The sequence below is a fragment of the Sceloporus occidentalis genome, unplaced genomic scaffold (assembly GCF_023333645.1).
Source record: "Sceloporus occidentalis isolate IW3139 unplaced genomic scaffold, rSceOcc1.0.p SCAF_9, whole genome shotgun sequence".
Lineage (NCBI taxonomy): Eukaryota > Metazoa > Chordata > Lepidosauria > Squamata > Phrynosomatidae > Sceloporus > Sceloporus occidentalis.
The window spans coordinates 13980001-13992500 of NW_028316989.1; the positions used below are offsets into that span (position 1 = coordinate 13980001).

Here is a 12500-nt window from a genome sequence, read left to right on the forward strand (position 1 = left end):
TTGCATGTCGATGGCTTTTCATATAGTCTGATTATAAAGTCTTTCTTAGGTACCATGCATCCAAGGAAGTTAGGACTACAAGAGCTTAAGCTGCAATTTCTTGACATAGTTAGTCTCAAAGGCACTAGCAAGTTCCCTTTGCACACTGATGAACTCTGTACCACACAACTTGCCATTACAAACTTTCTGAGCTAAAAGCACACTGACTGGCTCTCAAGGTAGTCAAAAGAATATGTCATAAATCACTTGTCCCTACTATCCTCCTGCAGCTTACAGGACAGCTCTGTCACAAAGGCAGAGACAGGATTTATTTAGGTACCTGTTTCATCCCTGGGAGTCATGTCTTCCATGCTCGCTCTAGGAGGCGGCTGCTTCTGGGGTGGAACACGCTCCGACCGATTGACAGCGGGAGGACGGGTTTTGCAGGAGCCTTGGCCAGGCAGGATATAATTAAGTGGGATGGAATTTGGCACGAAAAGCCAAGCCGACACCTCAGAGCCAAATGCTGGTGCGTCATTAGCTAAGTAATTCCAGCAATATGTTTTTTTAATGCTACCTGTGATCCCGGAGTAATGTCACTCAGGTGTGTGAGTGTGTCCCTGTGCAGTGAGGTGCATGCATGGTGGAAAAAATATTCTCTTTTCATCACATTGCCAAAAATCAAGTGGGGTGACAATCCAAGCCTGATCTAGAAGGAAAAATCCAGAATATGGAATAGTCTCCCAGCAAAGAAAACCAAGGATGGACTATCAACATGTGGAGTGGGACGTTCTAACAGACTTGGCCTGAACTGAGGAATGGGTCTGCCATAAACATTACAGCACCCAGCCAGAAAACAGGTAAGTTGAGCATGCAAGGAGAGGAGATGACACTTAGATATGCCTGGCAGAATATTACATTCCAGCCATGCAATGGAAGACATATTGTAGCGGATGGCCTATTTTACCCTCTCCTTGGTAAGTTTGGAGGCAGGAGGGTTTGGAATAGCGTGGCAGCAAATCGACCTAAAATGTTTTTGTGACAGCTTGGGCATTTGGGGGCCTATTTGCTTTTTTCTTTTACAGTTAAAAAGCCATGTATGCAAGCAGACTAAGGAAGGGCTTTAGTTCAGCATCATGGTTAGCACATACAAGATCCCAGGATCAACCTTTGCCACCTTCAGAAAAACTTCTGTCCAAGATGTGAAAGAGCTGCTGCCGGTCCGTGTCAGCAGTACAGAATTAGAAGAATCACTAGGCTGAAATTCCTGAAAGTTTCAGAAAGGGCTGAGCACATATTTAGCCTACAAAAGGTCCTGGGTTCAACCCACTTCCATCCCTCTAGGGTGCTTACCGTCTGTGACTGCCACCTCTACGAGAGAGCTTCGTTCCCTGGGGTGTTAAAAGCAACTTAGCATCATACCATTCTGGCTGTGCCTGGGGCTGTGGAAGAAAAGACAGAGACAAGCTGACATGAATCCACCGGGAGAACACAGAGGCAGGCAGTATCAGGACGCAGGCAAAATGGAGAGAATGCCCAACAGAGAAAAACTTGGAAGCTGATCTATGCCACCTCCTAAGCCTTGGTGTGGCATCTTTCTCTTCCTCCTTCCCTCTCTGTCTTTTGGTGTCACAAGGATCAAGATTGATGCCTGTTGCATTTTCAGAGCATCTCACCTCCCAGCTTCAAAGGACTCCTGCAGGCGTTGTGGTTTGGGTATGCCTTCCAGGTTAAGCAACCATTGTTCCTATTGCACAGGTGGAAACACTGAGGCATGCCAGAAGGGAGTGGCTTCTCCCCAAGTGCACAACCAGTTTGTGAAAGATGGAGGGGGGAGGAGGAAAGGACTACATGGAGCAGAAGGACAAGAACTGGGGACACAACCATACCTTCAGTGGATCCCAACTGTGCAGAAAAAAAACTACAAGAGAACAACATTTTCCATAATTCTATAGCATTGAGCCATGGCAGTAAAAGTGCTGTATCTCCATCCTATAAGACCCTATGCTTTGTAGTTTTGCAAGGCCTTCTCTGCCAAAGAATGCTAGTGCTTCATAAAACTTCAGATCCCAGGATTCTGTAGGATGGGACCATGGCAGTTAAAGTGGTGTCAAATTGCATTATTTCTACAGTGTAGGTGCACCCTAGGTAACAAGTGTAGATTTCTGGTATGCCTGGATTGGAAAGAACAATTATTAACAACAGCAGAGTTTTTTTTGGGGGGGGGGGGATTTAACTAGAGAAATCTGGAAGTTACAGTCCTCAAAAGTTAATTTCCACAAGCTGTGTTGCCAATAATTTTTCATTCCTAAATCCAAGCATCTTTCTATTGCAACAGGCCAGGTCTTTCTCAGTCTTTCTCCCTTTGCAGCCGCAAAATAAATTGCCTCACCTTTGCAACCACACGCAGGCTTTTACGAATCCTCTACCTGGGCCACAGTTTTACACACTTCCATACTCTGCCCCCCACAATCCACACCTCTTGAAACCGACACACTTCCCTGAGAGCCCCAGTGGCTATTTTCAGACCTCCGGAGTACATTAGCTTCTCCATGAGAAACCCAAAAAAGCAAACATTGCAAATATTCCTTCCCTCCCATAACCACCCAGTGTGACTTGCTAAGATTGCTGGAATGTAGGAAAACAGGGCTGGACTCAGAACAACAGATCCTAAGATGTAAAGCAGGGTGAGCAAAGCGGAGCCCTGGAATTTTAAGCCCCCACCATTTCCGCCACATGCTCCAATGTTTCACGGATGGAAACTAGGGCAATTGTGGCCCAGCAACATCAAAGTGTGGTCAAGAGGGTAAACGTTATTCATAAGGAAGAGCATACAATCTAAGAGGAGAGACTGCAGCAGCTTACTTTTAGGTTTGCCTTAAGGTTGCTGTAAGTTGGCAACAACCTGAAGACACACAACACCATCACCACTGTGTTCGTAACAACCTGAACCCTGCTGTTTAGTCCATTGTGTGCCACTTTCAAGTCGTTTCCAATTTATGGCGATCCTAAGGTAGTGTTTTCTTGGCCAGATTTCTTCTGAGGGGGTTTGCCCTTGCTTTCCTCTGAGGCTGAGAGAGTGTGACTTGCCCAAGCTCACAGGCTGAAAATCAATAGTTCTTCAATGTCTCCTGTTTGCTTCAGGGGAACTTTGGTCTCCACATGAAAACTCAAGGTATTTTCAGTCCTCTATGAGCAGAGACTGTTTTTCTTTGCTTTGTACAACCGCTTGGGATCTCTCCAGGTCTGGATATCCTCTGGCCAACAGGACTGAAGGTGACGAATGTGCATCTTTAGCTCTTTCGCAATAACCGCCGTGATGTTTTGACTCTTGTTTTGAACCAGATATTTGGGGTCAGTCCACATGAGATGATGGAGATCCACCCCCGGATCTCCCAGAGTTTCTATTTTTAGTGGCATAACAGTTGCCTAAAGTGGAATGGACAACAAAACTGGGTGCCAGAAGGAGGGGAAAGCAACTCCTTTAGCGTGGGTTCGATATCCAGCTCAGACATTAAACCCACTGGGTGAGTTTCGGCAAGTCACACTCTCTCAGCCTCAGCATCTAGAAATCAACGAGGTGTTGTCAGATCATGTGCCACATCCCAAGCAAGGTTATTTTTTGATATTGCTACCCTGGCTGCACCCGCGCTGCAGAAATAATGCAGTTTGACATTGCTTTAACTTCCATGGCTCCATGCTATGGAATCTTGGGATTTGTAGTTTGTTGCGGCACCAGAGCTCTCTGACAGAGGTGGCTAAAAAGCTCACAAAACTGCAGATCCCCAAATTCCATCGCAATGAGCCATGGCAGTGAAAGCGGTGTCAGACTGCCTTATTTCGATAGTGTAGTCTGATCTTTTAGAATGGGACAGAGAAGACTTCAGTCTTCGTAAAGGGATGGATAGGATTAGGAGAGAACTAAGAAGGGATGACCAGTTCGCTGTGATGATGCTGGACTAGGAGGAAAATTTGCTCACTAGCTTTAAAGCATTTATTTAGAGGAATGCTCCCCCATCTCAGCTCTTGGGAGGCTTCCCCTAACCTGGCACCCTCCACGTGTGACAGACTACACCTCTCATTATCCCCACCAAGCAGGCCGCTGGTGGTTCTGGCAGTTATTATTATTGTTATTATTGTTATTGTTCCTGTTGTTGTTATTATTATTATTATTATTATTTCAATACACCATCTATCCAATGAACTTTGGGATATGGCAATATAAATTGGCTTACCTGTCATTCCCTCTCTCTCCCAGTGCACCCTGGGAACTGTTGCTCCAGATTAGTGTGGTGTGTGTGTGTTTCTGTGTCTCGAGAGAGGGATCTGATTCTTTTACGGAACCCCCGACAAACTGCAGTTCCCAGAATCCTTTGAGAGAAGCCATGACAGTTGAAATGGTTATAAAACCATGTCACATCTGGGATATAGATTTACCCCAATGATGGATGGGGAAGCTCAGAGCAGCCTATAATCAAAAGCCTCACCTTTGCTCTAAACTGCGTATGGGCAGCAGCTCTGGGTGCAAGATTTGGCACATGCTCAGGGGCACTGCCGTCTTTATCATCATGTCATGTACTTTCTGTGGCTGAGCCCAAAGCAAGGGATTTTGGAATACTGCACAGCAAAGTCTGAGGTTCAGACTTTGTGAAAAGAGACAAGTTTGGATGGAAGGAGTTTTGAGTCTGCTCAGTTTGACGTTAGTAGGCGAGTAAACAGAAGCAGCTGCTTCAGACTTTGTTGTTGTTCTTGTGTGCCTTCAAGTCATTTCTGACTTGTGGCAACACTAAGGTGAATCTATCATGGGGTTTTATTGGCAAGATTTGTTCAGAGGAGGTTAGCCATTGCCTTCCCCTGAGGCTGAGAGAGTGTGACTTGCCCAAGGTCACCCAGTGGGTTTCATGACCAAGTGGGGAATCGAACCCGTATTTTCAGAGTCATATTCCAACACTCAAACCACTACACCATGCTCACTGGCAGACTATTAGTCCATTTAACCAAAGAGGGGACAAAATGCGGCCCAGGGGTTGCACGTGGCCCCAAAACTATTTTTGTGGCCCTTGTACCCTTCACACTATCCAGACTACCTTTTTTTTCCTGGCCAAAAGAAAGAGTGAATTGTCTCTCTTAGAAAACTCCATCTTTTGAACAGTTTATAGCCTCTTCTCCCTTCACTCTTTAACCAGTCCTTTTCTGTGATGGCACCCTGGTTGTGGAATGAGACATCTGGCACCAATGCTGCCTTCATTACAAGACTGGGTTAAAACCTGGCATTTTATTAACATGCCCACATATAGTATTTAATACATAACAATTTTAATAATTTTGTGCATGAAACAAAGTTTGTATACAGTCAACCATCCTAAAGCAAAGGGGTCACTATCTCAGCCACCCATGAAAAAAGGTTTGGATTTTGGAATATTCTGGATTTTGGAATTCCAGATAAAGGAGACTCAACATGTAGTTTCAAACCATTTTAATTGTCTCATATGCTTATGTATAGTTCAAGTTAAGCTTGTTGTTTTGAATTTGAAATGGTTCTCCAAGTGGGTCGAAATTGATTCTAGCTGTCCACTGCCCTGATGTCTTGCAATGTAGCATAGGACATAAATATTTGAACAAATAAGTTAAAAAGATATCCAGTGATTTCCTCTTCATTACAAACCTCAAAGGCTCTTCTGCATGACAAAGGGGTTGAATGAGCATACTTTCCAACCACCCCAATTTAGCAGAGACAATCTCAATTATGGTAATCCTTTGCCATCGCACTTTTTCACCTGCTTGAAAAATGCCCCAGTTTCCTTTTCCCACTTCCCCCCTTTGTCCTCAGCTTACTTCAGTTGCTGCAAACTGAGTTCAAAGTGTAAAAGGAGTTTGTACGCAACTCATCAGGGTGACATGACAAAACGGAGAATAATGTTGCCCTTCCCAGAAATCGCAGGCAAAAGCAAACAGCTGCAGCTTCTCCAAGCTTGTGTGTTAATAACTTTTGCCATCTTGTCCTCAGTCTGCTGTTGCTTGGGCATATGTGTAGTGGCGTTCATTTATGAAATACAGTTAGCCCTCTGTATTCACAGATTTTTTTAATCCACGGATTCAAGTATCCATGGCTTGCAAATATTTTTAAAATATATAAATTCCAAAAAGCAAACCTTGCTTCTGCCATTTTATATAAAGGACACCATTTTACTATGCCACTGTATTTAATGGGACTGGAGCATCCACGGATTTCTTTATCCATGAGGGTCCTGGAACCAAATCCCAGTAGATGCCAAAGGCCCACTGTATTGGAGAGTATGGTCTCCTTGTGCTTTCCAACTCTGAGACTTTATGGTTCTATGATTTTCCCACTACCTTTGTCACCCTCCTTTTTTTCTCATGGAAAGAATGAGCTACCACAACTTGACAACATTTGGGAAGTCTTACCTCCACCCGCAACAGCAATGCAGCAGGTTGTGAGCCAGCATGGCATAGTAGTGGTTTGAGCACAGGACTACAACTTTGGTGATCAAGGTTATATTCCCAGCTATGAATAAAATCATTCAAGGTTATGAAACCCACTGGGTGACCAAGAGCAAGTCACACTTTCTCAGCCTCAGAGGATGGCAATGGCCAAGAAACCCCCATGATAGGATAACTTTTGGGTTGCCATAAGTTGGAAACGACTTGAAGGCGCACACTGACAACAGGCAAGAGATTAAAAAGAAGGCAGAGCTGGAGTTAACCATGGAAAATAAAGCTTGCATCTGCAAGGTTCTCCAGTTGGAGAAGAAGTTTTCTTTTAAGGCTTTGTGACTCGAGGAACATATGAACGACCCCTTAATTCCCCGTCCGGATGGTACCCACCTGTGTGCGGAAGGACAGGCCCGAGGATTCGTGGCATAAGGCTGGTGCTCCGGATGCAGGGCAGGTGCTTCGTTCAGTCTCTGCAAGCTGCTTTTTTTCTATTAGCATGTAAGAAGAGGAATTTTTTAAAAAAAAGTAAATTATTCACAAGGAGCCTAAAAGGACAAACCTGTTTGCTAAAAGAGATGACTTTTCGCTCCCTCACCACTCTCTGGAAAGGGAAGATCTACAGGAGGACAACTTCTCCGGCACAGAATGAACCCAAAGGCATCATGGTGTTGTAAGCAGTCCCAGCAGAAATTCACAGCTCAGGTTACCAGCCAGATAAATATAGTGTCTTATCTGACCTCATGCAGGATGGTTGGAACACTCTCACATTCCAGAATGGGGAGACTTAAAGGGAAAGCAGATTTGGGAGGCCTAACTGGCCATATTTCTAGAGAGTTTTTGTTTTAGGGGGGTGGGTCTGCTGTTAGAGAAAAGAGGAGCAACCCCAATTGGAGATGCTCTGGGATCAGAAGAGAAAGAGCAGAATCTGGAAAAGTTCTTTCCTTTTTCTTTGGCAAAGGGCTTTACTAAATTTTGCTGCTGTGTGTCTTCATGTCCTTTCTGATATATGGCAACTCTAAGATGAAGCTTTTGTTATTGTTTTCTGCCTTCAAGTTGTTCCCGACTTATGGTGACCCGAAGGCAGACGCATCATGGGGTTTTCTTGGCAAGATTTGTTCAGCAGGGGTTTGCCATTACCATCCCTTGAGGCTGAGAGAGTGTGACTTGCTCAAGTCCACCCAGTGGGTTTCATGGCTGAGTGGGGAATTGAACCCTGGTCACCAGAGTCATAGTCCAGCACTCAAGCCACCATGCCATGTTGGCTCTACCTGAACCTATCATGAACCCATGAATCTATCATTGGGTTTTCTTGACAAGAGTTGCTCATAAGGGCTTTGTCTTTGTTTCCCCCTGAGGCTGAGAGAGTGTGGCTTGGCCAAGGTCACCCACTGGGTTTTCATGGCTGACCGTGGTCTCCAGAGTCACAGTCCAATGCTCAAACCACTACACCACACTGGCTCTCCCTTACTAAATCTACTTGGACTATAATCCCCAGAACTCCCACAGCCAGCATTGCCACTGTGAGTTCTAGTCCAAAAAAGAGATTTTCCAAGAATGGGAATATTTGGGATAGGCAACGAGACAGGCTCCCACCCTTCTGCGCACCAGTGGATACAAACCGCACGGCTATGACATTTGAGATATCCCCCGATGGAGGAATGGGATTAATCCGACCATGAAATTAAGCTAATTCATAAGGACTAGAAACTTTAAGGAGCTGGAAGAAAGCAAAACAGATTTACAAAGGAGGCTGAAGACTGTTCCCAGTCCCGACGCTACAGCTGGCTTTCATCTTTTCCATTTGATAGCTCTTGTTTATTTTGTAACAAGCATTTACGAGATAAGGATACCAATTATGGGGATCATTGGCAAACCAAATGCCATGTTCACACAGAGGGAATGAGGAAGGAAAACACTGAGGCACGCTCCGCCTCGATTAGATCTCATGACCCATAGGCACTGATAACATCTCTTCGGGTTGCCACCTGTAAAATGGGTACATTAGCAACCTGTCTGCCTGGCTATGCTGTTCTGATGATGACTGGGGATAAGGAAACTGGGTTACCCACCTAGAACATCAATGCAGAAATCTAAATCTAAATCTAAATCCAACATCCCTTGCAATTATCTGTACCAGCGGCTGAAAGTGTCAGAGAGGAACCAAAGATGTAAACCTTTCCATTCATCATCATTATTATTTATTATCGTATTTACTTATATCCTGCCTTTCTCCCAAGATAGAGACTCATGCGGGCCTTCCGCTCAAGAGTTTCCAAAATGAGTCTCAGCGGTTCCCAAACTTCAGTCCTCCAGCTGTTTTGGACTTCACCTCCCAGAATCCCTAGCCAGTTTGGTCACCTGTCAGGAATTCTGGGAGATGAAGTGAAAAACATCTGGAAGACCAAAGTTTGGGGATCACTAGACCTTTAAATATTTGGCTATTTATTGGCTATTTTATTTATTTTATTGTGCTTTAATAGAACAATTTTGTTATGTTTGAATTTATATGATTTGGTCTATTTTTATGTGTTTAAAATGTTGTGTTGGAAGCTGTTCTAAACCTTGGAAGACAAGTGGGATATTAGATAGGTAGAGAGTGTGGCATAGTGGTTTGAGCATTGGACTCTGAAGACACAGGGTTCGAATCCCGGCTCGACCACGTGAAACCCACTGGGTCAAAGTAGTGTCAAACTGGTTTACCTCTGCAGTGCAGATGCAGCAATGATTGACTTTCTTTAGTACAGTGGGCCTTTGGTATCTGCTGGGGTTTGGTTCCAGGAATCCATGGGTGCTCAAGTCCCATTCAATACAATGGTGTAGCAAAATGGTGTCCCTTATATAAAACGGCAAAATCAAGGTTTGTTTGGGGGGGGATATAAGTATTTTTTGAAAATATTTTCAAGCCGTGGCTGCTTGAATCCGGGGATAAAAAAATCTGTGGATATGGAAGACCGGCCATATTAAAAATTTGGAGGATAAAGGAAAAATTCATTTGGAGGGGTAGGATTTTTCTTTGGAATGGAAACAAGACACTCCTGAGAAAGCAGAACATTCAGCCATGGAGTAGCATGAGGGACAATGAGTCCCATGGGGCTGCTGAGGCATGGGGTATTCAATTGTTGTTCTGGACTCCAGGGCACATACTAATCTGGGCAGTGATTCATCCTGCTAAAACAAGGGAGGATTTCACAAAGCCTGCGTCATCCTTCCAGAGGTAATAACAGCTCTGGCATCTCTTTCTCATGCGCACCCAAGTTAGGAACTTGCACCCTTTCAGAAGAAAGGAAAGTCCAGGCCACAATGTCAGCCAGGAGGCATTTCTCCCCCAGTTGCTGAAGTCAATGAATGGATGAACTGCTTCTCTTCGGTCACAGGTCGGAACAATCTCTCAAGTGGGATCTGTAGTTTGGTGAGGGACTAATGCTCTCTGGCTGAGAATTTTAAGCATCTCAGGAAGCTGTTGTTGTGTGCGTTCAAGTGACCCTAAGGCAGACCCATTGTTGGGTTTTCTTGGCCAAATGTGTTTGGAGGAGGTTTGCCCTGGCCTTTCCCTGAGGCTGAGAGAGTGTGACTTGCCCAAGGTCACCCAATTGGTTTCATGCTCAAAGAAATTGAACCCTGGCCTCCACATTCATAACCCAGCACTCAAAACCATGCTGGTCCTGGTCACTACAGCCAATGAATGAATGAATCGGTTTAGTTTGGTCACAGGTTGGAACGATAGCTAAAGTAGGATTTGTAGTTTGGTGAGGGACTAGAGCTCTCTCACTGAGAACTCTCATGAAGCTGCAGAGCCCAGGTTTTCATGGGATGGAGCCATCCCAGTTCAAGGGTTATCAAAGTCTATGGTTGTGTCGTGTGGAGAGAGAATTAAATATGTTTGTGAGCATACACATCGCAGCGCATGGGTCCTTTTCCCATGCACAACTCACCAATGAAGACCAGAGAGGAAGGAACTGGGAAAGCCACCTCTGAAGAGTCCTGGCCTAAGAAAACCCTAGGAAATTCATGGGGTCACCGCAAATCGACAGGGGACTTGAAGACACAGACACACAACCCATTTTGTGCCTTATGTAGTGGTCAAGGGAACGAGGAGAGCCAAATATGGAGAACGGGAACACACAGCAGATGCTTCCACTAAATAATAACTATTATTATTATTATTATTATTATTATTATTATTATTATTATTATTCAGTGGACTTGTCTGCCTGTGTGCCCATCCTTTGCTCTCTCACTGAATAATAATAATAATGATAATAATAATAATCAGTGGAAGTGTCTGCCCTATGTGCCTGTTCTCCAAACTTTACTGTCCCACTGAATAATAATAATAATAATAATAATAATAGTTCTTCAGTGGAAGTGTCTGCCTTGTGTGCCTGTCCTCTGAACTTTGCTCTCCCAGTGAATAATAATAATAATAATAATAATAGTTCAATGGTGGTTTCTGCTGTGTGGTGCATTCTCCAGACTTGGCTCCCCTTCTGAATAATAATAATAATAATAATAACAAATTCAATGGTGGTGCCTGCTCTGTGTGTATGCATCCTCTAGTCTTCACTCCCCTTCTGAATAATAATAATAATAATAATAATAATAATAAATAATTTAGTTGTGGATTCTGCATTCTGCAGACCAGGCTCCCCCTCTGAATAATAATAATAATAATTAATAATAACAATAATTCTTTTTACTCTTCTTCTTCTTCTTCTTCCTCTTGTTCCCTGGAAGCCTCTGCCTTGGTGCCAGTGTTCTCAGAACGAGGCTCTCCCTCTCCCCTGAACCTAGACTGCATCATCCTCATCATCCTCACCTTCCTCCTGATTATTCCGTGGCAGCCTCTGCCCTGGGTGCCCCTTCTCCTCCTCTTTATCCTTTGGGACCTTTGGGGAAGAAGGCTGGCCCTGCTGTTCCTTGGCTCCCTGGGCTCTGGGTTGGGCTGTGTGTGATTGTGTGACTGTGTGTGAGTTGTGTAATATAAGTCCTTAAGGGAAGCCCCCCAGAGAGACACTCCCCCAGCCGGGGCTTACCCTTCCCGGGGTAAATCCGGGGTAAGTGTGGGGTAACTCCCCCTCTGGCCGCTCCGCTGGCTCTCTTTCTGGCTCCGCGGGGGAAGAGCCGAAGCCAGCCGGGTCTCTGGAGCCTCTTGGCCGGAGCCTGAGGTCACAATCCGGCCCCGAGTGACGCCCAGCTGGGCAGCCAGCCAGCCAGCCAGGGAGGGGGAGCCCCAAGGGGCGTCCGCACCGCCAGCTAGAGCGGGATCGTCGCGCGTTAAGCGCTGGGCAGCGCCTTTGGAAGGATGCCAGAGCAACAGGTTGGAAGAGTGGAGCCGGGAGGGAGTTGCAGTCCTGGGCTGCATCTGCACTGCATCATTGATCCGCTTCGACGTCGCTTTAACTGACCTGGCTCCATGCTATGGAATTCTGGGATCTGGGGTTTTGGGAGACAGGGAGCCTTTGGTGTCAGAGAGCTCTGGGGCACCTCCCCAAGAAAGTGCACACCCCATGGAGCTATGGCAGTTAAAGTGGTGTCAAAGTGCATTAATGCTGCAGTGCAGATGCACCCAGCCTAGTGGTTTGAGCTTCTCGGAGGACAGCTCTGGAGGACAGGGTTCGACTCACTTTGGGTCACCTTTTGGCACCAGAAGCCCCTCGCCTGGCTCTCTCTTTTTTAGCTGGTGCTTCAACAAAATAACTCTGTGATGATTTAATATATGTCTAATTGGATCTATTTTTATGTGTTTAAAATGTGCTGGGAGCTGTTCTAAACCCTGGAAGAAAAGTGGGATACTAGATAGATAGATAGATAGATAGATAGATAGATAGATAGATAGATAGATAGGGAGCGTGGCATAGTCATTTGTGTATGGGATTATGACTCTCCAGACCAGGGTTTGAATCCCAGTTTAGCTATGAAACCTACTGGGTGACCTTGGGGCAAGTCACACTCTCTCAGCCCCAGAGGATGGCAATGGCAAGCCCCCGAACCCTGGCCAAGAAACCCCCAGGATTGCTTCGCCTTTGGGTCGCCATCCCTCAGAAACAACCTGAAGGCACACAACA

At 45.3% G+C, this 12500-nt stretch overlaps 1 protein-coding gene across 4 annotated transcripts in view; it reads right to left on the bottom strand.

Annotated features, from left to right (window-relative positions):
- USP2 (ubiquitin specific peptidase 2) overlaps positions 1-7074 on the bottom strand; it is a 60865-nt gene extending 53791 nt beyond the window's left edge. For 2 of the 4 annotated variants that reach the window (XR_016282280.1, XM_089537425.1), the window contains exons 1-2: positions 6826-6985; positions 1333-1421 (exon numbers count right to left, since the gene is read on the bottom strand). The gene's annotated coding sequence lies outside the window, so the exon portion shown is untranslated. Of the gene's footprint in view, positions 1-1332; positions 1422-4214; positions 4261-6825; positions 6986-7030 lie in introns of those variants that run through there. The other 2 variants (XM_089537426.1, XM_089537427.1) reach the window with 2 other exon arrangements.
- Between the last annotated feature and the right edge of the window lie 5426 nt (positions 7075-12500).